The following is a 27764-nucleotide window of genomic DNA, read 5'->3' as shown; positions in this document are numbered from 1 at the left end:
AACTCAGCACAGGGATGGTGGCAACCCCTCATAATGGGCACAGCGGGTGTACAGACCCGGGAACTCAGCACAGTGATGGTGGGAACCCCCCATAATGGGCACAGCGGGTGTACAGACCCGGGAACTCAGCACAGGGATGGGAGGAACCCCTCATAATGGGCACAGCGGGTGTACAGACCCGGGAACTCAGCACAGGGATGGTGGGAACCCCTCATAACGGGCACAGCGGGTGTACAGACCTGGGAACTCAGCACAGGGATGGTGGGAACCCCCCATAATGGGCACAGCGGGTGTACAGGCCCGGGAACTCAGCACAGGGATGGTGGGAACCCCTCATAATGGGCACAGCGGGTGTACAGACCCGGGAACTCAGCACAGGGATGGTGGGAACCCCTCATAACGGGCACAGCGGGTGTACAGACCTGGGAACTCAGCACAGGGATGGTGGGAACCCCCCATAATGGGCACAGCGGGTGTACAGACCCGGGAACTCGGCACAGGGATGGTGGGAACCCCCCATAATGGGCACAGCGGGTGTACAGACCCGGGAACTCAGCACAGTGATGGTGGGAACCCCCCAGAATGGGCACAGCGGGTGTACAGACCCAGGAACTCAGCACAGTGATGGTGGGAACCCCTCATAATGGGCACAGCGGGTGTACAGACCCGGGAGCTCAGCACAGGGATGGTGGGAACCCCTCATAATGGGCACAGCGGGTGTACAGACCCGGGAACTCAGCACAGGGATGGTGAGAACCCCCCATAATGGGCACAGCGGGTGTACAGACCTGGGAACTCAGCACAGGGATGGTGGGAACCCCTCATAATGGGCACAGCGGGTGTACAGACCCGGGAACTCAGCACAGGGATGGTGGGAACCCCTCATAATGGGCACAGCGGGTGTACAGACCCGGGAACTCAGCACAGGGATGGTGGGAACCCCTCATAATGGGCACAGCGGGTGTACAGACCCGGGAACTCAGCACAGGGATGGTGGGAACCCCTCATAATGGGCACAGCGGGCGTACAGACCCGGGAACTCAGCACAGGGATGGTGAGAACCCCTCATAATGGGCACAGCGGGTGTACAGACCCGGGAACTCAGCACAGGGATGGTGGGAACCCCTCATAATGGGCACAGCGGGTGTACAGACCCGGGAACTCAGCACAGGGATGGTGGGAACCCCTCATAATGGGCACAGCGGGCGTACAGACCCGGGAACTCAGCACAGGGATGGTGAGAACCCCTCATAACGATAAATTCAAACTTTAAACTAAATAACTTTCGTTATTTTACAGAAAGTTTACGAATCTGAAATTTTTTTTTTATTTCGTACACAAATTATGAAATACTATTTTTTTTTTTCATACGGAACGAAACAAAACAATTTTTTTGGGGACGGCGCCCATGTCTAGTGTACACCCTGGGCACTTTCTTGTGCCTCGCTGTTGGTGTGATCTGTTTTATTACACCGGGTGTAAGTTTGGAGTTATTTACACCGCACTGCGCAGCTTGGAAACCTCTACCAATTAAGGAATCTTCAGTTAGGTTGGAAATTTCCAGCCAATAAACTCTTATGCCGCGTACACGCGAGCGGACTTTTCGACATCAAAGGTCTGACGGAACGATTCCGGCGGAACCATTCGATCGTGTGTGGGGGCTGCAGTGGACTTTAGATTTGTAAAAATCCGACAGACTTTAGAAATGGAACATGTTTCAAATTTTTGCGCCGGACCCAGTTCCTACCGAGAAATCCGCTCGTGTGTGTGCTGGTCCGACGGAGAAAAACCGACGCGAGGGCAGCTATTGGCTACTGGCTGTGAACTTCCTTATTCTAGTCCGGCCGTACGTCATCGCGGTCGAATCCGTCGGACTTTGGTGTGATTGTGTGTGGCCAAGTCCGTTCATTCGGAAAGTCCGTCAGAACTCTGTTGAAAGTCTGTCGGACCTAGTCCCTGGAAAAGTCGGGTCGTGTGTACGCGGCATTATTCTTCATTCTGTGTGATGGAGCGGAGTGGATAAAGACCTACATTATTGGCTTCTATGCTGAGCAAAAATAAATGCAATACAACGACCGCTAAACATGCAGGCGCAGCGCGGAGAACTCGGCTATTGCTCTCCTAAACAAATACTATTAATAATGGTAATAGGCATTCAAACACGGCGGCGTCCTGACACACAAACACGAACGCACGCCCCCCCCCCCCCCCCCCCGCTTTTCTGGCTCCTATTCTCCCATTTGCAAACTGCTTTGCATTTAAGCATTTAACTCCAAATCGGCTTTTAGCCTCATTCCTCCTCCTGTTGTCAGCCCCCCCCCCCCTCCTCCTCCTGTCTGCCTCCCCCCTCCCCTGGAGCACTTTCATACCTCCACAGCCCATAAACATACAACACAAAGCAGGTGGGAGCCAAGGACTACAGAGGGGGGAGAGAGGAAACTCAGGGACACCGACCCCAAAAATAAGGACCATTGGAAAGGTGGAGGGTGCAGGAGACCCAAGGAAGGGGAGGGAGGCTGAGCAGTGCCAGACCTGGGAGAGCAGGCTGGGGGGGGGGGGTGGGGGCAGAATTGGAGGTAAACAGAACAAGGCTGGAGGGGAAAGGACCTGAGGGGGCCGATAGGTGAGACACAGGTGGATACGACACAGGAAGAGCGATTCACAGAGAAACCGAGACGGAGGACGAGCGTCCTGGAGAGAAAAAAAAGTTTCAACATTTCGGGAACTTGGATAAAAGATTCAACCAATCGCAAGACAAAGACACCGTAAGAGTGCAGAGGAAGGAAGACTCCAATAATCAACAGGTAAGTCATGACTTATGTATAATATACTAGAGATACTTATTGGAAGCGGACATGTCTCTTTACTTTGCTTAATATTCAGTAGTGATATCATTATAAATATATATTAATTATATGGAGCCTATAAAAGAACATTCTATAACCAATAATCAATAAACTTAAATCTTACTAATTATACTACAATTCTATTACACTCTATACATAGAACACTACACCTCCCAACATGTCCTCCACTGACCACCATCATCATACAATTCTATTACACTCTATACATAGAACACTACACCCCCCAACATGTCCTCCACCGATCACCATCATCATACAATTCTATTACACTCTATACATAGAACACTACACCCCCCAACATGTCCTCCACTGATCACCATCATCATACAATTCTATTACACTCTATACATAGAACACTACACCCCCCAACATGTCCTCCACTGATCACCATCATCATACAATTCTATTACACTCTATACATAGAACACTACACCCCCCAACATGTCCTCCACCGATCACCATCATCATACAATTCTATTACACTCCATACATAGAACACTACACCTCCCAACATGTCCTCCACCGATCACCATCATCATACAATTCTATTACACTCTATACATAGAACACTACACCTCCCAACATGTCCTCCACCGATCACTATCATCATACAATTCTATTACACTCTATACATAGAACACTACACCCCCCAACATGTCCTCCACCGATCACTATCATCATACAATTCTATTACACTCTATACATAGAACACTACACCCCCCAACATGTCCTCCACCGATCACCATCATCATACAATTCTATTACACTCCATACATAGAACACTACACCCCCCAACATGTCCTCCACCGATCACCATCATCATACAATTCTATTACACTCTATACATAGAACACTACACCCCCCAACATGTCCTCCACCGATCACCATCATCATACAATTCTATTACACTCTATACATAGAACACTACACCTCCCAACATGTCCTCCACCGATCACTATCATCATACAATTCTATTACACTCTATACATAGAACACTACACCCCCCAACATGTCCTCCACTGATCACCATCATCATACAATTCTATTACACTCTATACATAGAACACTACACCCCCCAACATGTCCTCCACCGATCACCATCATCATACAATTCTATTACACTCTATACATAGAACACTACACCCCCCAACATGTCCTCCACCGATCACCATCATCATACAATTCTATTACACTCTATACATAGAACACTACACCCCCCAACATGTCCACCACCCATCACCATCATCATACAATTCTATTACACTCTATACATAGAACACTACACCCCCCAACATGTCCTCCACTGATCACCATCATCATACAATTCTATTACACTCTATACATAGAGCACTACACCCCCCAACATGTCCTCCACCGATCACCATCATCATACAATTCTATTACACTCTATACATAGAACACTACACCCCCCAACATGTCCTCCACTGATCACCATCATCATACAATTCTATTACACTCTATACATAGAGCACTACACCCCCCAACATGTCCTCCACCCATCACCATCATCATACAATTCTATTACACTTCATACATAGAACACTACACCCCCCAACATGTCCTCCACTGATCACCATCATCATACAATTCTATTACACTCTATACATAGAACACTACACCCCCCAACATGTCCTCCACCCATCACCATCATCATACAATTCTATTACACTCTATGCATAGAACACTACACCCCCCAACATGTCCTCCACCGATCACCATCATCATACAATTCTATTACACTCTATACATAGAACACTACACCCCCCAACATGTCCTCCACCGATCACCATCATCATACAATTCTATTACACTCTATACATAGAGCACTACACCTCCCAACATGTCCTCCACCAATCACCATCATCATACAATTCTATTACACTCTATACATAGAACACTACACCCCCCAACATGTCCTCCACCGATCACCATCATCATACAATTCTATTACACTCTATACATAGAACACTACACCCCCCAACATGTCCTCCACCCATCACCATCATCATACAATTCTATTACACTCTATACATAGAACACTACACCGCCCAACATGTCCTCCACCGATCACCATCATCATACAATTCTATTACACTCTATACATAGAACACTACACCCCCCAACATGTCCTCCACTGATCACCATCATCATACAATTCTATTACACTCTATACATAGAACACTACACCTCCCAACATGTCCTCCACCCATCACCATCATCATACAATTCTATTACACTCTATACATAGAACACTACACCCCCCAACATGTCCTCCACTGATCACCATCATCATACAATTCTATTACACTCTATACATAGAACACTACACCCCCCAACATGTCCTCCACCGATCACCATCATCATACAATTCTATTACACTCTATACATAGAACACTACACCCCCCAACATGTCCTCCACCGATCACCATCATCATACAATTCTATTACACTCTATACATAGAACACTACACCTCCCAACATGTCCTCCACCGATCACCACCATCATACAATTCTATTACACTCTATACATAGAACACTACACCCCCCAACATGTCCTCCACCGATCACCATCATCATACAATTCTATTACACTCTATACATAGAACACTACACCCCCCAACATGTCCTCCACCGATCACCATCATCATACAATTCTATTACACTCCATACATAGAACACTACACCCCCCAACATGTCCTCCACCGATCACCATCATCATACAATTCTATTACACTCTATACATAGAACACTACACCTCCCAACATGTCCTCCACCGATCACCATCATCATACAATTCTATTACACTCCATACATAGAACACTACACCCCCCAACATGTCCTCCACCGATCACCATCATCATACAATTCTATTACACTCTATACATAGAACACTACACCCCCCATCATGTCCTCCACCGATCACCATCATCATACAATTCTATTACACTCTATACATAGAACACTACACCCCCCAACATGTCCTCCACCGATCACCATCATCATACAATTCTATTACACTCTATACATAGAACACTACACCCCCCATCATGTCCTCCACCGATCACCATCATCATACAATTCTATTACACTCTATACATAGAACACTACACCCCCCAACATGTCCTCCACCGATCACCATCATCATACAATTCTATTACACTCCATACATAGAACACTACACCCCCCAACATGTCCTCCACTGATCACCATCATCATACAATTCTATTACACTCTATACATAGAGCACTACACCCCCCAACATGTCCTCCACCGATCACCATCATCATACAATTCTATTACACTCCATACATAGAACACTACACCCCCCAACATGTCCTCCACTGATCACCATCATCATACAATTCTATTACACTCTATACATAGAACACTACACCCCCCAACATGTCCTCCACCGATCACCATCATCATACAATTCTATTACACTCTATACATAGAACACTACACCCCCCAACATGTCCTCCACCGATCACCATCATCATACAATTCTATTACACTCTATACATAGAACACTACACCCCCCAACATGTCCTCCACTGTTCACCATCATCATACAATTCTATTACACTCTATACATAGAACACTACACCCCCCAACATGTCCTCCACCGATCACCATCATCATACAATTCTATTACACTTCATACATAGAACACTACACCTCCCAACATGTCCTCCACTGATCACCATCATCATACAATTCTATTACACTCTATACATAGAACACTACACCCCCCAACATGTCCTCCGCCGATCACCATCATCATACAATTTTATTACACTCTATACATAGAACACTACACCCCCCAACATGTCCTCCACCCATCACCATCATCATACAATTCTATTACACTCTATACATAGAACACTACACCCCCCAACATGTCCTCCACCGATCACCATAATCATACAATTCTATTACACTCTATACATAGAACACTACACCCCCCAACATGTCCTCCACCGATCACCATCATCATACAATTCTATTACACTCTATACATAGAACACTACACCCCCCAACATGTCCTCCACCCATCACCATCATCATACAATTCTATTACACTCTATACATAGAACACTACACCCCCCAACATGTCCTCCACCGATCACCATCATCATACAATTCTATTACACTCTATACATAGAACACTACACCCCCCAACATGTCCTCCACCCATCACCGTCATCATACAATTCTATTACACTCTATACATAGAACACTACACCCCCCAACATGTCCTCCACCCATCACCATCATCATACAATTCTATTACACTCTATACATAGAACACTACACCCCCCAACATGTCCTCCACCCATCACCATCATCATACAATTCTATTACACTCTATACATAGAACACTACACCCCCCAACATGTCCTCCACCGATCACCATCATCATACAATTCTATTACACTCTATACATAGAACACTACACCTCCCAACATGTCCTCCACCGATCACCATCATCATACAATTCTATTACACTCTATACATAGAACACTACACCCCCCAACATGTCCTCCACCCATCACCATCATCATACAATTCTATTACACTCCATACATAGAACACTACACCCCCCAACATGTCCTCCACCGATCACCATCATCATACAATTCTATTACACTCTATACATAGAACACTACACCCCCCAACATGTCCTCCACTGATCACCATCATCATACAATTCTATTACACTCTATACATAGAACACTACACCCCCCAACATGTCCTCCACCAATCACCATCATCATACAATTCTATTACACTCCATACATAGAACACTACACCCCCCAACATGTCCACCACCGATCACCATCATCATACAATTCTATTACACTCCATACATAGAACACTACACCCCCCAACATGTCCTCCACTGATCACCATCATCATACAATTCTATTACACTCCATACATAGAACACTACACCTCCCAACATGTCCTCCACTGATCACCATCATCATACAATTCTATTACACTCTATACATAGAACACTACACCCCCCAACATGTCCACCACCGATCACCATCATCATACAATTCTATTACACTCCATACATAGAACACTACACCCCCCAACATGTCCTCCACCGATCACCATCATCATACAATTCTATTACACTCTATACATAGAACACTACACCCCCCAACATGTCCTCCACCGATCACCATCATCATACAATTCTATTATACTCTATACATAGAACACTACACCCCCCAACATGTCCTCCACCGATCACCATCATCATACAATTCTATTACACTCCATACATAGAACACTACACCCCCCAACATGTCCTCCACCGATCCCCATCATCATACAATTCTATTACACTCTATACATAGAACACTACACCCCCCAACATGTCCTCCACCGATCACCATCATCATACAATTCTATTACACTCTATACATAGAACACTACACCCCCCAACATGTCCTCCACCGATCACCATCATCATACAATTCTATTACACTCTATACATAGAACACTACACCCCCCAACATGTCCTCCACTGATCACCATCATCATACAAATCTATTACACTCTATACATAGAACACTACACCCCCCAACATGTCCTCCACCGATCACCATCATCATACAATTCTATTACACTCTATACATAGAACACTACACCCCCCAACATGTCCTCCACCGATCACCATCATCATACAATTCTATTACACTCTATACATAGAACACTACACCCCCCAACATGTCCTCCACTGATCACCATCATCATACAATTCTATTACACTCTATACATAGAACACTACACCCCCCAACATGTCCTCCACCCATCACCATCATCATACAATTCTATTACACTCTATACATAGAACACTACACCCCCCAACATGTCCTCCACTGATCACCATCATCATACAATTCTATTACACTCCATACATAGAACACTACACCCCCCAACATGTCCTCCACCGATCACCATCATCATACAATTCTATTATACTCTATACATAGAACACTACACCCCCCAACATGTCCTCCACCGATCACCATCATCATACAATTCTATTACACTCTATACATAGAACACTACACCCCCCAACATGTCCTCCACCGATCACCATCATCATACAATTCTATTATACTCTATACATAGAACACTACACCCCCCAACATGTCCTCCACCCATCACCATCATCATACAATTCTATTACACTCCATACATAGAACACTACACCCCCCAACATGTCCTCCACCGATCACCATCATCATACAATTCTATTACACTCTATACATAGAACACTACACCCCCCAACATGTCCACCACCGATCACCATCATCATACAATTCTATTACACTCCATACATAGAACACTACACCCCCCAACATGTCCTCCACCGATCACCATCATCATACAATTCTATTACACTCTATACATAGAACACTACACCCCCCAACATGTCCTCCACCCATCACCATCATCATACAATTCTATTACACTCTATACATAGAACACTACACCCCCCAACATGTCCTCCACCCATCACCATCATCATACAATTCTATTACACTCTATACATAGAACACTACACCTCCCAACATGTCCACCACCGATCACCATCATCATACAATTCTATTACACTCTATACATAGAACACTACACCCCCCAACATGTCCTCCACCGATCACCATCATCATACAATTCTATTACACTCTATACATAGAACACTACACCCCCCAACATGTCCTCCACCCATCACTATCATCATACAATTCTATTACACTCTATACATAGAACACTACACCCCCCAACATGTCCTCCACCGATCACCATCATCATACAATTCTATTACACTCTATACATAGAGCACTACACCCCCCAACATGTCCTCCACCGATCACCATCATCATACAATTCTATTACACTCCATACATAGAACACTACACCCCCCAACATGTCCTCCACCGATCACCATCATCATACAATTCTATTACACTCTATACATAGAACACTACACCCCCCAACATGTCCTCCACCGATCACCATCATCATACAATTCTATTACACTCTATACATAGAACACTACACCTCCCAACATGTCCTCCACCGATCACTATCATCATACAATTCTATTACACTCTATACATAGAACACTACACCCCCCAACATGTCCTCCACTGATCACCATCATCATACAATTCTATTACACTCTATACATAGAACACTACACCCCCCAACATGTCCTCCACCGATCACCATCATCATACAATTCTATTACACTCTATACATAGAACACTACACCCCCCAACATGTCCTCCACCGATCACCATCATCATACAATTCTATTACACTCTATACATAGAACACTACACCCCCCAACATGTCCTCCACCGATCACCATCATCATACAATTCTATTACACTCTATACATAGAACACTACACCCCCCAACATGTCCTCCACTGATCACCATCATCATACAATTCTATTACACTCTATACGTAGAACACTACACCCCCCAACATGTCCTCCACCCATCACCATCATCATACAATTCTATTACACTCTATACATAGAACACTACACCCCCCAACATGTCCTCCACTGATCACCATCATCATACAATTCTATTACACTCTATACGTAGAACACTACACCCCCCAACATGTCCTCCACCCATCACCATCATCATACAATTCTATTACACTCTATACATAGAACACTACACCTCCCAACATGTCCTCCACTGATCACCATCATCATACAATTCTATTACACTCTATACATAGAACACTACACCCCCCAACATGTCCTCCACTGATCACCATCATCATACAATTCTATTACACTCTATACATAGAACACTACACCTCCCAACATGTCCTCCACTGATCACCATCATCATACAATTCTATTACACTCTATACATAGAACACTACACCTCCCAACATGTCCTCCACCGATCACCATCATCATACAATTCTATTACACTCCATACATAGAACACTACACCTCCCAACATGTCCTCCACCGATCACCATCATCATACAATTCTATTACACTCTATACATAGAACACTACACCCCCCAACATGTCCTCCACCCATCACCATCATCATACAATTCTATTACACTCCATACATAGAACACTACACCCCCCAACATGTCCTCCACTGATCACCATCATCATACAATTCTATTACACTCCATACATAGAACACTACACCCCCCAACATGTCCACCACCGATCACCATCATCATACAATTCTATTACACTCCATACATAGAACACTACACCCCCCAACATGTCCTCCACCGATCACCATCATCATACAATTCTATTATACTCTATACATAGAACACTACACCCCCCAACATGTCCTCCACCGATCACCATCATCATACAATTCTATTACACTCTATACATAGAACACTACACCCCCCAACATGTCCTCCACCGATCACCATCATCATACAATTCTATTATACTCTATACATAGAACACTACACCCCCCAACATGTCCTCCACCGATCACCATCATCATACAATTCTATTACACTCTATACATAGAACACTACACCCCCCAACATGTCCTCCACCGATCACCATCATCATACAATTCTATTACACTCTATACATAGAACACTACACCCCCCAACATGTCCTCCACCCATCACCATCATCATACAATTCTATTACACTCTATACATAGAACACTACACCCCCAACATGTCCTCCACCGATCACCATCATCATACAATTCTATTACACTCTATACATAGAACACTACACCCCCCAACATGTCCTCCACCGATCACCATCATCATACAATTCTATTACACTCTATACATAGAACACTACACCCCCCAACATGTCCTCCACCCATCACCATCATCATACAATTCTATTACACTCTATACATAGAACACTACACCCCCCAACATGTCCTCCACCGATCACCATCATCATACAATTCTATTACACTCTATACATAGAACACTACACCCCCCAACATGTCCTCCACCGATCACCATCATCATACAATTCTATTACACTCTATACATAGAACACTACACCTCCCAACATGTCCTCCACCGATCACTATCATCATACAATTCTATTACACTCTATACATAGAACACTACACCCCCCAACATGTCCTCCACTGATCACCATCATCATACAATTCTATTACACTCTATACATAGAACACTACACCCCCCAACATGTCCTCCACCGATCACCATCATCATACAATTCTATTACACTCTATACATAGAACACTACACCCCCCAACATGTCCTCCACCGATCACCATCATCATACAATTCTATTACACTCTATACATAGAACACTACACCCCCAACATGTCCTCCACCGATCACCATCATCATACAATTCTATTACACTCTATACATAGAACACTACACCCCCCAACATGTCCACCACCGATCACCATCATCATACAATTCTATTACACTCCATACATAGAACACTACACCCCCCAACATGTCCTCCACCGATCACCATCATCATACAATTCTATTACACTCTATACATAGAACACTACACCCCCCAACATGTCCTCCACTGATCACCATCATCATACAATTCTATTACACTCTATACATAGAACACTACACCCCCCAACATGTCCTCCACCGATCACCATCATCATACAATTCTATTATACTCTATACATAGAACACTACACCCCCCAACATGTCCTCCACCCATCACCATCATCATACAATTCTATTACACTCCATACATAGAACACTACACCCCCCAACATGTCCTCCACCGATCACCATCATCATACAATTCTATTACACTCTATACATAGAACACTACACCCCCCAACATGTCCACCACCGATCACCATCATCATACAATTCTATTACACTCCATACATAGAACACTACACCCCCCAACATGTCCTCCACCGATCACCATCATCATACAATTCTATTACACTCTATACATAGAACACTACACCCCCCAACATGTCCTCCACCCATCACCATCATCATACAATTCTATTACACTCTATACATAGAACACTACACCCCCCAACATGTCCTCCACCCATCACCATCATCATACAATTCTATTACACTCTATACATAGAACACTACACCCCCCAACATGTCCTCCACCCATCACCATCATCATACAATTCTATTACACTCTATACATAGAACACTACACCCCCCAACATGTCCTCCACCGATCACCATCATCATACAATTCTATTACACTCTATACATAGAGCACTACACCCCCCAACATGTCCTCCACCGATCACCATCATCATACAATTCTATTACACTCCATACATAGAACACTACACCCCCCAACATGTCCTCCACCGATCACCATCATCATACAATTCTATTACACTCTATACATAGAACACTACACCCCCCAACATGTCCTCCACCGATCACCATCATCATACAATTCTATTACACTCTATACATAGAACACTACACCTCCCAACATGTCCTCCACCGATCACTATCATCATACAATTCTATTACACTCTATACATAGAACACTACACCCCCCAACATGTCCTCCACTGATCACCATCATCATACAATTCTATTACACTCTATACATAGAACACTACACCCCCCAACATGTCCTCCACCGATCACCATCATCATACAATTCTATTACACTCCATACATAGAACACTACACCCCCCAACATGTCCTCCACTGATCACCATCATCATACAATTCTATTACACTCTATACATAGAACACTACACCCCCCAACATGTCCTCCACCGATCACCATCATCATACAATTCTATTACACTCTATACATAGAACACTACACCCCCCAACATGTCCTCCACCGATCACCATCATCATACAATTCTATTACACTCTATACATAGAACACTACACCCCCCAACATGTCCTCCACCGATCACCATCATCATACAATTCTATTACACTCTATACATAGAACACTACACCCCCCAACATGTCCTCCACTGATCACCATCATCATACAATTCTATTACACTCTATACGTAGAACACTACACCCCCCAACATGTCCTCCACCCATCACCATCATCATACAATTCTATTACACTCTATACATAGAACACTACACCCCCCAACATGTCCTCCACTGATCACCATCATCATACAATTCTATTACACTCTATACGTAGAACACTACACCCCCCAACATGTCCTCCACCCATCACCATCATCATACAATTCTATTACACTCTATACATAGAACACTACACCTCCCAACATGTCCTCCACCGATCACCATCATCATACAATTCTATTACACTCCATACATAGAACACTACACCTCCCAACATGTCCTCCACCGATCACCATCATCATACAATTCTATTACACTCTATACATAGAACACTACACCCCCCAACATGTCCTCCACCCATCACCATCATCATACAATTCTATTACACTCCATACATAGAACACTACACCCCCCAACATGTCCTCCACTGATCACCATCATCATACAATTCTATTACACTCTATACATAGAGCACTACACCCCCCAACATGTCCTCCACTGATCACCATCATCATACAATTCTATTACACTCCATACATAGAACACTACACCCCCCAACATGTCCACCACCAATCACCATCATCATACAATTCTATTACACTCCATACATAGAACACTACACCCCCCAACATGTCCTCCACTGATCACCATCATCATACAATTCTATTACACTCCATACATAGAACACTACACCTCCCAACATGTCCTCCACCGATCACCATCATCATACAATTCTATTACACTCTATACATAGAACACTACACCCCCCAACATGTCCACCACCGATCACCATCATCATACAATTCTATTACACTCCATACATAGAACACTACACCCCCCAACATGTCCTCCACCGATCACCATCATCATACAATTCTATTATACTCTATACATAGAACACTACACCCCCCAACATGTCCTCCACCGATCACCATCATCATACAATTCTATTATACTCTATACATAGAACACTACACCCCCCAACATGTCCTCCACCGATCACCATCATCATACAATTCTATTACACTCTATACATAGAACACTACACCCCCCAACATGTCCTCCACCGATCACCATCATCATACAATTCTATTACACTCTATACATAGAACACTACACCCCCCAACATGTCCTCCACCGATCACCATCATCATACAATTCTATTATACTCTATACATAGAACACTACACCCCCCAACATGTCCTCCACCGATCACCATCATCATACAATTCTATTACACTCTATACATAGAACACTACACCCCCCAACATGTCCTCCACCGATCACCATCATCATACAATTCTATTACACTCTATACATAGAACACTACACCCCCCAACATGTCCTCCACCCATCACCATCATCATACAATTCTATTACACTCTATACATAGAACACTACACCCCCCAACATGTCCTCCACCCATCACCATCATCATACAATTCTATTACACTCTATACATAGAACACTACACCCCCCAACATGTCCACCACTGATAACTATCATCATACAATTCTATTACACTCTATACATAGAACACTACACCCCCCAACAGGTCCTCCACCGATCACCATCATCATACAATTCTATTACACTCTATACATAGAACACTACACCCCCCAACATGTCCTCCACCGATCACCATCATCATACAATTCTATTACACTCTATACATAGAACACTACACCCCCAACATGTCCTCCACCGATCACCATCATCATACAATTCTATTACACTCTATACATAGAACACTACACCCCCCAACATGTCCTCCACCGATCACCATCATCATACAATTCTATTACACTCTATACATAGAACACTACACCCCCCAACATGTCCTCCACCCATCACCATCATCATACAATTCTATTACACTCTATACATAGAACACTACACCCCCCAACATGTCCTCCACCGATCACCATCATCATACAATTCTATTACACTCTATACATAGAACACTACACCCCCCAACATGTCCTCCACCGATCACCATCATCATACAATTCTATTACACTCTATACATAGAACACTACACCTCCCAACATGTCCTCCACCGATCACTATCATCATACAATTCTATTACACTCTATACATAGAACACTACACCCCCCAACATGTCCTCCACTGATCACCATCATCATACAATTCTATTACACTCTATACATAGAACACTACACCCCCCAACATGTCCTCCACCGATCACCATCATCATACAATTCTATTACACTCTATACATAGAACACTACACCCCCCAACATGTCCTCCACCGATCACCATCATCATACAATTCTATTACACTCTATACATAGAACACTACACCCCCAACATGTCCTCCACCGATCACCATCATCATACAATTCTATTACACTCTATACATAGAACACTACACCCCCCAACATGTCCTCCACTGATCACCATCATCATACAATTCTATTACACTCTATACATAGAACACTACACCCCCCAACATGTCCTCCACTGATCACCATCATCATACAATTCTATTACACTCTATACATAGAACACTACACCCCCCAACATGTCCTCCACCGATCACCATCATCATACAATTCTATTACACTCTATACATAGAACACTACACCTCCCAACATGTCCTCCACTGATCACCATCATCATACAATTCTAGTACACTCTATACATAGAACACTACACCCCCCAACATGTCCTCCACCGATCACTATCATCATACAATTCTATTACACTCCATACATAGAACACTACACCTCCCAACATGTCCTCCACTGATCACCATCATCATACAATTCTATTACACTCCATACATAGAACACTACACCCCCCAACATGTCCTCCACTGATCACCATCATCATACAATTCTATTACACTCTATACATAGAACACTACACCTCCCAACATGTCCTCCACTGATCACCATCATCATACAATTCTATTACACTCTATACATAGAACACTACACCCCCCAACATGTCCTCCACCGATCACCATCATCATACAATTCTATTACACTCTATACATAGAACACTACACCCCCCAACATGTCCTCCACCGATCACCATCATCATACAATTCTATTACACTCTATACATAGAACACTACACCCCCCAACATGTCCTCCACCGATCACCATCATCATACAATTCTATTACACTCTATACATAGAACACTACACCCCCCAACATGTCCTCCACTGATCACCATCATCATACAATTCTATTACACTCTATACATAGAACACTACACCCCCCAACATGTCCTCCACCGATCACCATCATCATACAATTCTATTACACTCCATACATAGAACACTACACCCCCCAACATGTCCTCCACCCATCACCATCATCATACAATTCTATTACACTCCATACATAGAACACTACACCCCCCAACATGTCCTCCACCGATCACCATCATCATACAATTCTATTACACTCCATACATAGAACACTACACCCCCCAACATGTCCTCCACCCATCACCATCATCATACAATTCTATTACACTCTATACATAGAACACTACACCCCCCAACATGTCCTCCACCCATCACCATCATCATACAATTCTATTACACTCTATACATAGAACACTACACCCCCCAACATGTCCTCCACCGATCACCATCATCATACAATTCTATTACACTCTATACATAGAACACTACACCCCCCAACATGTCCTCCACCCATCACCATCATCATACAATTCTATTACACTCTATACATAGAACACTACACCCCCCAACATGTCCACCACCGATCACCATCATCATACAATTCTATTACACTCCATACATAGAACACTACACCCCCCAACATGTCCTCCACTGATCACCATCATCATACAATTCTATTACACTCTATACATAGAACACTACACCCCCCAACATGTCCTCCACTGATCACCATAATCATACAATTCTATTACACTCTATACATAGAACACTACACCTCCCAACATGTCCTCCACCGATCACCATCATCATACAATTCTATTACACTCTATACATAGAACACTACACCCCCCAACATGTCCTCCACCGATCACCATCATCATACAATTCTATTACACTCTATACATAGAACACTACACCCCCCAACATGTCCTCCACCGATCACCATCATCATACAATTCTATTACACTCTATACATAGAACACTACACCCCCCAACATGTCCTCCACCGATCACCATCATCATACAATTCTATTACACTCTATACATAGAACACTACACCTCCCAACATGTCCTCCACTGATCACCATCATCATACAATTCTATTACACTCCATACATAGAACACTACACCCCCCAACATGTCCTCCACTGATCACCATCATCATACAATTCTATTACACTCTATACATAGAACACTACACCCCCCAACATGTCCTCCACCGATCACCATCATCATACAATTCTATTACACTCTATACATAGAACACTACACCCCCCAACATGTCCTCCACCGATCACCATCATCATACAATTCTATTACACTCTATACATAGAACACTACACCCCCCAACATGTCCACCACTGATCACCATCATCATACAATTCTATTACACTCTATACATAGAACACTACACCCCCCAACATGTCCTCCACCGATCACCATCATCATACAATTCTATTACACTCTATACATAGAACACTACACCCCCCAACATGTCCTCCACTGATCACCATAATCATACAATTCTATTACACTCTATACATAGAACACTACACCTCCCAACATGTCCTCCACCGATCACCATCATCATACAATTCTATTACACTCTATACATAGAACACTACACCCCCCAACATGTCCTCCACCGATCACCATCATCATACAATTCTATTACACTCTATACATAGAACACTACACCTCCCAACATGTCCTCCACCGATCACCATAATCATACAATTCTATTACACTCCATACATAGAACACTACACCCCCCAACATGTCCTCCACTTTGGAATTCTGGTTAATACATAGGTCCAATAATTTTCTTGTGTCTGTTGGAAATTTGCACATTCACCTTTCGGTTGGGCAGGTTTTCGGTACGTATGGAAAAGTTTGTTGTGGTGACTTTGCGTCTTTGCGGTCGTATAGTTGGCGGTGTTACCTGACGTTGTGTAAACACTTCTAGCCCTTTGGAAGTCAGGATCTTATTGATATAGCTACGTAGACAAACACGGCTCTTAGAGCTAATATTTGAAAGCAAACCTTGCCCTCCAGAGCTTACACTCTAATGGAAAAGGAGAAAAGGTTTCCATCATTCTGGTTTGTTTTCTCTGGAATTGTATTTATCATCTAATATTTGGGGCCAAGTTTTTGGAATAAAAGGAATGGATGTATATATATATGTATATACGTATTACTCCTCATTGTCTATGGAGTCCGGGCCGCTCCTCCGCCTCTCAATACGGCGTCATAAATCTTGTGTGGATCTCTGGAGACGTCATTGTGGTTGTAGAAATGTCATCCAAGGTTTGGATGCGTAATGACTGATGACAAGTAGAGCGGTCACTGAACCAGAGTACAAGCGTAGATGTCTACGGCAACCAATCAGATCTCATAATTAGTTACTCCATATAGTAATCTTCAATTTTGCGGCAACCCCTAAAACATTGTTTTTTATGACTAGAAATAGTGAGGACTACAACACTTCGAAAGTACGGGAAGGGATCCTAATGGATGCAACCACGACTAAAGCCACCCTCATAACATCTATGCCATCAAAGGAGAGAGCAAATGCTTAACTCTTCCACCAATCAGGGCTTTGATGAAGAGGAATTGTCTGTTGAAGTTCCTCCAGAATCCAACACTTCTGGGAGTGTCAACCCAGTGCAGCCATTCTCAACCAGGTTCTCATGGACCTCCAGGTTTCCTCCAGAGGTTGGTAGGGGTTACTTGATCTGTGGCGGATTGATCGGCTATCTGATGGTGCCTACACAGATTGGGGGCCAACACCAATTGGCATAACCAGTGAAATTACACTGATGACCCTTTAAAGTGTCTGGTAGTTCCTGAGGAGTTATGGGGTCAACGCTACTTAGCAGAACCAGTTGTATGAACCCAATGAGGCACGGCAGGTCGGTAACAGGCAATTCAAAGAATACAGGAAACACAGCAGTAAGGAGTATTGGTAGCTGAAGATCATCCAGCAAAATCTAAGTGCAGCCAATGATCCAAATCATTTGGGGGAGGGGGGATTATGGTGGGGGGGTTGTTTTTCAGGGGTTGAGCTAAGCTGGGGTAGTTCCAGTGAAAGAAGCTCTTAAAGTGGTTGTAAACCCTTACAAACCACTTTGACCTACAGGTAAGCCTAGATTAAGGCTTAGCTTACCTGTAGGTCCAAGAAATATCTCCTAAACCTATACGGTTTAGGAGATATTTGCCTAAAGACGGGCACCGCTATCTATGGCGCATGCACCGTAGACAGCGGCGCACAGGCGCACTGAGCGGGGCACCGTCGATGACGGCAATGCCACGAGTCTCGGCTCCCGTGCGCATGCGCGGGAGTGACGTCATCGCTGCTCCGGCGAATCACAGCGCCGGAGCAGCGAGACCCACGGAGACCCACCAAGAAGATGGACGCTCGGAACTACAGGGGGCAGCGGTGACTTCGCTGGCTCCTGTGTCAGGTAAGTGACACATAATGGACTACTATGCGATGCGATGCGATGCGATGCGATGCATAGTAGTCCATTATGCTTTGCCTTTACAGGGAATGAAAGAGGAAGTAACACCCATCAGGGTTTACTTCCTCTTTAAGGCGTCAGCATACCAAGACATTTTGGACAATTTCATGCTCCCAACTTTGTGGGAACAGTTTGGGGACGGCCTCTTCCTGTTCCAACATGGCTGCCCACCAGTGCATAAAGCAAGGACCATAAAGACATGGATGAGTGAGTTTGGGGTGGAGGAACTGCACAGAGTCCTGACCTTAACCCTATAGAACGCCTTTGGGATGAATTAGAGCCGAGACTGCAAACCAGGCCTTCTCATCTAACATCAGCTCCCGACCTCACAAATGCTCTTCTGGAAGAATGGTCAGACTTTCCTATAGACACCCTCCTAAACCTTGTGGACGGCCTTCCCAGAAGAGGTGAAGCTGTTATAGCTGCAATGGGTGGGCCATCTCAATATTGGACCCTACGGACTAAGACTGGGATGTCATTAAAGGGGTTGTAAACCCTCAAGGTTTTTCACCTTAAAGCGGGGTTCCACCCTAAAGTGGAACTTACGCTCATTGGAAACCCTCCCCCCCCCCCTCCTCCGATGTCACAGTTTGCACCTTTCAGGGGGGAGGGGGGTGCAGATACCTGTCTAAGACCGGTATTTGCACCCACTTCCGGGAATAGATTCCCACGGGAGTCTACGCCTCTTCCTGTCCCAGCGCACTGTCTGCTGGGACACACATGGGCCCCCGAGACAGAGCGGACCATTCCCATTGCGCTGCGCGACTCACGCACCGCACAGTAGGGAACAGGGAAGTGAAGCCGCATCGCTTCACTTCCTGATTCCCTCACTGAGAATGGCGGCGGCAGCAGCCGAGAGATCGATCGGCCTCGGCTGACAACATCGCTGGATCCTGGGCCAGGTGAGTGTCCATTTATTAAAAGTCAGCAGCTGCAGTATTTGTATCCGCCGGCTTTTAATATTTTTTTTACAGTGAAATCCCGCTTTAATACACTCTATGCATTAAGGTGAAAAAACCTCTTGTGATGCAGCAGCCCCCCAGAGCCCCTCCCCCCCTTTACTTACCTGAACCCGGTCTTTCCTGTGGCGGGGACAAGCACACCACCATCTCCAGCCGGTGTCTCATGTCCTGATTAGATAGCTTGATAGCAGCGCAGCCATTGGTTCCCGCTGCTTTCAATCAAATCCAATGCCGTGGGAGTCGTGGGGTGGGGCTGAGTTCTGCTGCCTGTGTCAATAGATGCAGGACACGGGAGCGCGCCCGCTCCAGCACACCAAGGGAGAGCGCTCTCCAACAGTGCACTCGAGAAGAGCCAGGAGCGCTGCTGAGGGACCCTAGAAGAGGAGGATCGGGGGCCACTCTGTGCAAAACCAACTGCACAGAGGAGGTAGATATGACATGTTTGTTTTTATTATTATTTAGTTTTCCTTTAAAGTTCATGCGCGTTTAAAGGCAGGCGTCCCAATACTTTTGGTAATATAGTATTTATCCAGTCAGGTAGGTGCTTACACCACATCTGAATGGGATTGTACCATCAGGCTGTAGCGCACATGGCCAGCTCATGGCTTCATGTCAATGGGCTTAATCAGCTTTCAAGGGATACAGAGGAACCTCAGTTCACCTCTGCAGTGATGAAGGTTCCAGTACATAGACAGTGCTGGTCTGTACGAGGACCAGGACTGTTTTTAAGGCAGGGCAAAAGGGGCAGCTGCCCCGGGCCCCATCATTGTTGTGGGGCCCAAAGCAGCTGCCTCATATTTGCCATCTATCCCAGTTCAAATTCTCTTATTCCTTGAAGTTTTAGTCCCGTGCTGTGTCCTGATATCTCAGTGTAAAGTTCTGCCCTATTGCCGTGTACAGATGACTCACCTGCAGACCCGCAGCAGATGGGGGAGGGTATCATTAACAATGATTGGCACTGCTGTGGGCAGCACATTTCTGTGGTGTCAGGAAAGTGATTTTGCATGTATTCTCGACACACACAAATGTGAACGTAGTCTAAATGTCAGTTACATTGGTGGTCAGTGTAAATCTTCTCATTACATTGGTGCTTGGTGTAGAATCCTTTCATTTACACTAGTGGCCAGTGTGAAGGTCCCCCTTACATTGGTGGTCAGTGTAAATCCCTCTTTACATTGGTGGTTCCTGTGAATGCTCCTATTACATTAGTGGTCAGTGTAAATCCCCACTAGTGGCCAGTGTAGAAACTCCTCTTTATATTGGTAATAGTTTAAAAAAGTCCCAACTTGCATTTGTGGTCAGTTTCCAATCCTCTCTTACATTGGATGTCCATGTAGAAGACCCCTTTAAATTGGTGGCGAGTATAAATCCCCCCTTACATTAGTGGCCAGTGGACACAGCACGGGACTAAAACTTCAAGGAATAAGAGAATTTGAACTGGGATAGATGGCAAATATGAGGCTGTTGATGTAAAATCCCCCATCACATTGGTTGTCAGTGTAAATTCTTCATAACATTGGTGATCAGTGTACATTTCCCCACTACATTGGTGGTGAGTGCAGAATTGCCCTTACACTAGTGGTCAGTGTAAATCCCCCCCTAACATTGGTGGTCGGTGTAGAAGTGTCACCTTCCATTGGTGGTCAGTACAAATCTCCTTGACAATGGTTGTCAGTGTAAATTCCCACTTACATGGAGGTCATTGTATATCCCCCCCTTACACTGGTGGTTGGTGAAAATCGTCTTATTACATTGGTGTCAGTGTAGAAATCCCTCTTTTATATTGGTGGGTGGTGAAAAAAAAAAACCCCGTTACATGTTGGTCAGTGCAAATTTCTCCTCACATTGGTGGTCATTGTAAATTCCCCGTTATATTGGTAGAATCCCCCACTATATACTTGCCAAAGATTTGCTCTACATGATTCAGAATTTGCCACAGTGTATTGGCTCCTAACTAATCCCATCCCCCCACCACTGCCACTGATCCCATCAACCCCCTGGCATTGCCACTGATCACACCTCTCTCCCCCAGCATTGCCACTGATCACAGCATTCCTAGGAGTTTTCTGTCTATTGATGGGTCTCCTCACCTCCCCAGTCCATGGTGTGCAGGCAGTGAGGAGCTGATGTGCTGTAACCTTTAGCAACCAATCAGTGAGCAGTAATGCTGTGCACTAACCTCTTGCAACCAATCATTGAGTGGTGAGGATATGCAGTAATCTCTAGGAACCAATCAGTGGGCAGTAATAATGTGTAGTAACTGCTAACAACCAATTAGTGAGCGGTATAGATGTCCGCTAACCTCTTGCAACCAATCATTGAGTGGTAAGGATATGCAGTAACCTCTAGGAACCAATTAGTGGGCAGTAATAATGTGCAGTAACTGCTAACAACCAATTAGTGAGTGGCATAGATGTCCAGTAACCTCTAGCAACCAATCAGTGAGCAGTAATGCTGTGCACTAACCTCTTGCAACCAATCATTGAGTGGTGAGGATATGCAGTAATCTCTAGGAACCAATCAGTGGGCAGTAATAATGTGCAGTAACTGCTAACAACCAATTAGTGAGTGGCATAGATTTCCAGTAACCTCTAGCAATCAATCAGTGAGCAGTATGGATGTCCAGTAATCTCTAGCAACCAATCAACAAGCAGAAGTCATGTGCTGTAACCTCTAGAAAATAAACAGCGAGCCGTAATGTGTGCTGTAACCTCTAGCAGCCATTCAGTAAGCAGTAATGATACACTGTAACCTCTGGCAACCAATCGCAATCGCTGCCTGATCTGATTCAGTGAACTGATTTTGCGTCTAGCTGCTGTTTATTGTATGTCTCAGAGCAGATGGAGAGCGGAATTGCATGGAAGAGGGGGCCCGAGAAAATATTTGCCCCGGGGTCCAGGCAATATTAAAGACGGCCCAGCCCTTTCTAAAAGGTGACCCGAGGATCTTCTGTATCCATAGACAGCCACTGATAGAAGTCAATCCCAGTGGGTCAAAGTGTTCCTCAAGACCGAGGAGCTAGACAGAGGCTGGACATGGCGGAAGCATTCTCCGTGGAAAGATCTAGAAGAAGAAGATGAATATGTAAGGCGTACTATAAAATAACAACCAATCGGCAGTCATCTGTTGTTGTTCTGCAGGCAGATATTTGCATGCTTGATATTTGTTTATGTGCTTTGCACATCATCGTTCTCTGTATATATCGACGTGGTCTGAGGATTTCCATAGACACAATGAGCTTTGCCTGGTCTGCTTGTGATCATGTGGGGCAAATAATTGTGTATTTATGGGCACTCCGCCCCTTTTGTAAGGATTATCATCCGATCCTCGGGGAGAAATGTATCATTTGATCATTGGAACGGTTGTCTTTGTTCCCCCTCGAAAGAAGCATGGCACCAATGTCTACACCAGGGGTGGCCAACCAGTGGCCCAGGGGCCACATGTGGCCCGCGGAGCCCTCTGATGTGGCCCGCGACCTCCGGCTCTGGAATGGCGGGTTAGCAAGAGCAGTTCGCCAGGCTGCCAACCCGTCATACCACAGCATCAGTGTTGTGAATGAAGCTGGTGGTAGAGGAAGAAAGTTGCCCCATAAGGCAGAGTCTATGGCAAGGTTCAGTTAACCCCCCAGGACAGACACAGGTGCGCTGCGCTGCACTCGTGGTGTGGGTAAACCACAGCACATCAGTGTGAAAGCAGTTTAGGCCCTTTTCACACAATTGCCCCTACCCAATCGGACTAGGGTTGCCACCTGTCCAGGATTCACCTGGACAGTTCAGGTTTAGAATCGTGTGTCCAGGTTTCAGACCTCTTGAAACCCGGACACAATATTTACAATGGACTCTGACTCCCCAAGTAACCGAGTACCACAACCGCTGAGTGCATAGGGGTGTGCACAGGACCCATTCCCATACATAGACAGGAGAGGAGAGAGGTCTTGAAGTCCTCCTTCTCCCACCCCTACAACTCTGTCTGCCCACGCACACTCCAATCCCCGGTGTTCTCGTCCTCTGGAAAGGGATGAGGGGGTTGGAAATCTGAAGTTCAGCAACCGGCAGATACATCGTGGATGAAAGGTGTCGATACCTGAGCCTCCATTCTTGGGTGAGTGAGCTCACCATCCAATGCCTGTAACTGAAGTCTCCCCCCACCCTCCCTTCTCTCTCTTGCCTCCGAGCAAGTGAATACACTAAGGTAAGAGGGATTTAGATGTAAGGGATGCCCTGTGGACTCTGATTTAAGGGGAAATGCTGGGAACTCTGAGGTAAGTGGGATGTTTGCCCATTACATCAGAGTCCTCAGCATTCCCCCTTAAAAAAATAATTAGCTGTGAGCCGCTAAAGTGTTCGGGTTTGGCTTGAAGAAAAAGTGGCGACCCCAAATCGGACCCTTGATTCACCTCTACAGAGCAGCAGATGTAAACAGACTCTTGTCCGTTTTACACCCGCCTGCCTCCAATCCGATCCTAAAAATCCGATCCCCTTCCATCTGGGTGGATCGGATCAGAGGGGTGTATAGAGTAGCCGTGACCCGTCATCCACCCGCTCCGCTCATTGTGGCCCGCGACTGGTTACCAAGTTGCTTAAGTGGCACCCCTGGTCTACACGAAGCATAAACACGCACGCTCAGCTGAAATGACCAACCCATATTTATGCCACTATTGATATACAACATGATCATCATGTGATGTTCAGCTCTTCGGACCACCACCTCGTCTTTATGACTGGCACAACCCTCTTTGCTGGGCACAAAACATGGCTTCAACGGGGCCTTCTCTAGTTCAGGTGGATCCAGAAGCCATGGCCAATGGCCAGCGTAGCCTTATGTCCCTCATTAACAGAAACATCTTTTGTTTCCAATAAATTGTGGATGATCCTGCAGTGTCCTTCACCGGCATTACCAAAAACGTACATCGTCCATAATGTCTGGGAAATAAGGTGGTGCTACCTTGAAAGTTCTTTCTCTTGGGTCTTCATATGCTGAAGACCAACTAAGCCAGTGATGGGGAGCCTCGGCACCCGAGATGTTTTGGAACTACATTTCCCATGATGCTCAAATACACTGCAGAGTACAAGGGCATGATGGGAAATGTAGTTCCAAAACATTTGGAGTGCCGAGGTTCACCATCACTGCTCTAAGCCCTTATATATTTCTAAATTGTATGTACAGCCAAGCTTTCTTAAATTATAATTCTATGTATTATATGTAATTTTGGATAGCGTAGGGAAGCATTGGACCTCCTGTCTGTTTTTTAGTGATGTCCATATCGCAGCTCGGGAGATTCAACCTCTCCAATTGCCACATAATGACAATTCTAAAATTCTAGTTACATAGAAGGTGAGGCTGAAAAAAAGACACAAGTCCATCAAGTCCAACCTATGTGTGTGATTATAGGTCAGTATTACATTCATGGGTGTAGCATAAGGGGTTGCAGGGGTCACAATCATGTAATTTAAAGTTAAACCTCTTTTCTTCTAATTTTAATGAGTGTTTTCTCCCTATTGTGGGGTCACCAGTCCGGTATTTATATATTGTGGGGTCACCAGTCTGGTATTTATATATTGTGGGGTCACCAGTCCGGTATTTATATATTGTGGGGTCACCAGTCCGGTATTTATATATTGTGGGATCACCAGTCCGGTATTTATATATTGTGGGGTCACCAGTCCGGTATTTATATATTGTGGGGTCACCAGTCCGGTATTTATATATTGTGCGGTCACCAGTCCGGTATTTATATATTGTGGGGTCACCAGTCCGGTATTTATATATTGTGGGGTCACCAGTCTGGTATTTATATATTGTGGGGTCACCAGTCCGGTATTTATATATTGTGGGGTCACCAGTCCGGTATTTATATATTGTGGGGTCACCAGTCCGGTATTTATATATTGTGGTGTCACCAGTCCGGTATTTATATATTGTGGGGTCACCAGTCCGGTATTTATATATTGTGGGGTCACCAGTCCGGTATTTATATATTGTGGGATCACCAGTCCGGTATTTATATATTGTGGGGACACCAGTCCGGTATTTATATATTGTGGGGACACCAGTCCGGTATTTATATATTGTGGGGACACCAGTCCGGTATTTATATATTGTGGGGTCACCAGTCCGGTATATATATATATTGT

The 27764-nt window shown here is 44.7% G+C and overlaps 1 protein-coding gene across 2 annotated transcripts in view; it reads left to right on the top strand.

Moving 5' to 3' along the window:
* The first annotated feature begins 2312 nt into the window (after positions 1–2312).
* Positions 2313–27764, top strand: part of GNB3 (G protein subunit beta 3) — a 132345-nt gene continuing 106893 nt past the window's right edge. The window contains exon 1 of one of the 2 annotated variants that reach the window (XM_077467107.1): positions 2313–2804. The gene's annotated coding sequence lies outside the window, so the exon portion shown is untranslated. The remainder of the gene's footprint in view (positions 2805–27764) is intronic. The other variant, XM_077467108.1, reaches the window with a different exon arrangement.

This window comes from Lithobates pipiens, unplaced genomic scaffold, assembly GCF_037356315.1.
Source record: "Lithobates pipiens isolate NorthernLeopardFrog02 unplaced genomic scaffold, aLitPip1_a1.2 Scaffold_47, whole genome shotgun sequence".
Taxonomy (NCBI): domain Eukaryota; kingdom Metazoa; phylum Chordata; class Amphibia; order Anura; family Ranidae; genus Lithobates; species Lithobates pipiens.
This window is presented reverse-complemented; position numbering and strand designations above follow the sequence as displayed.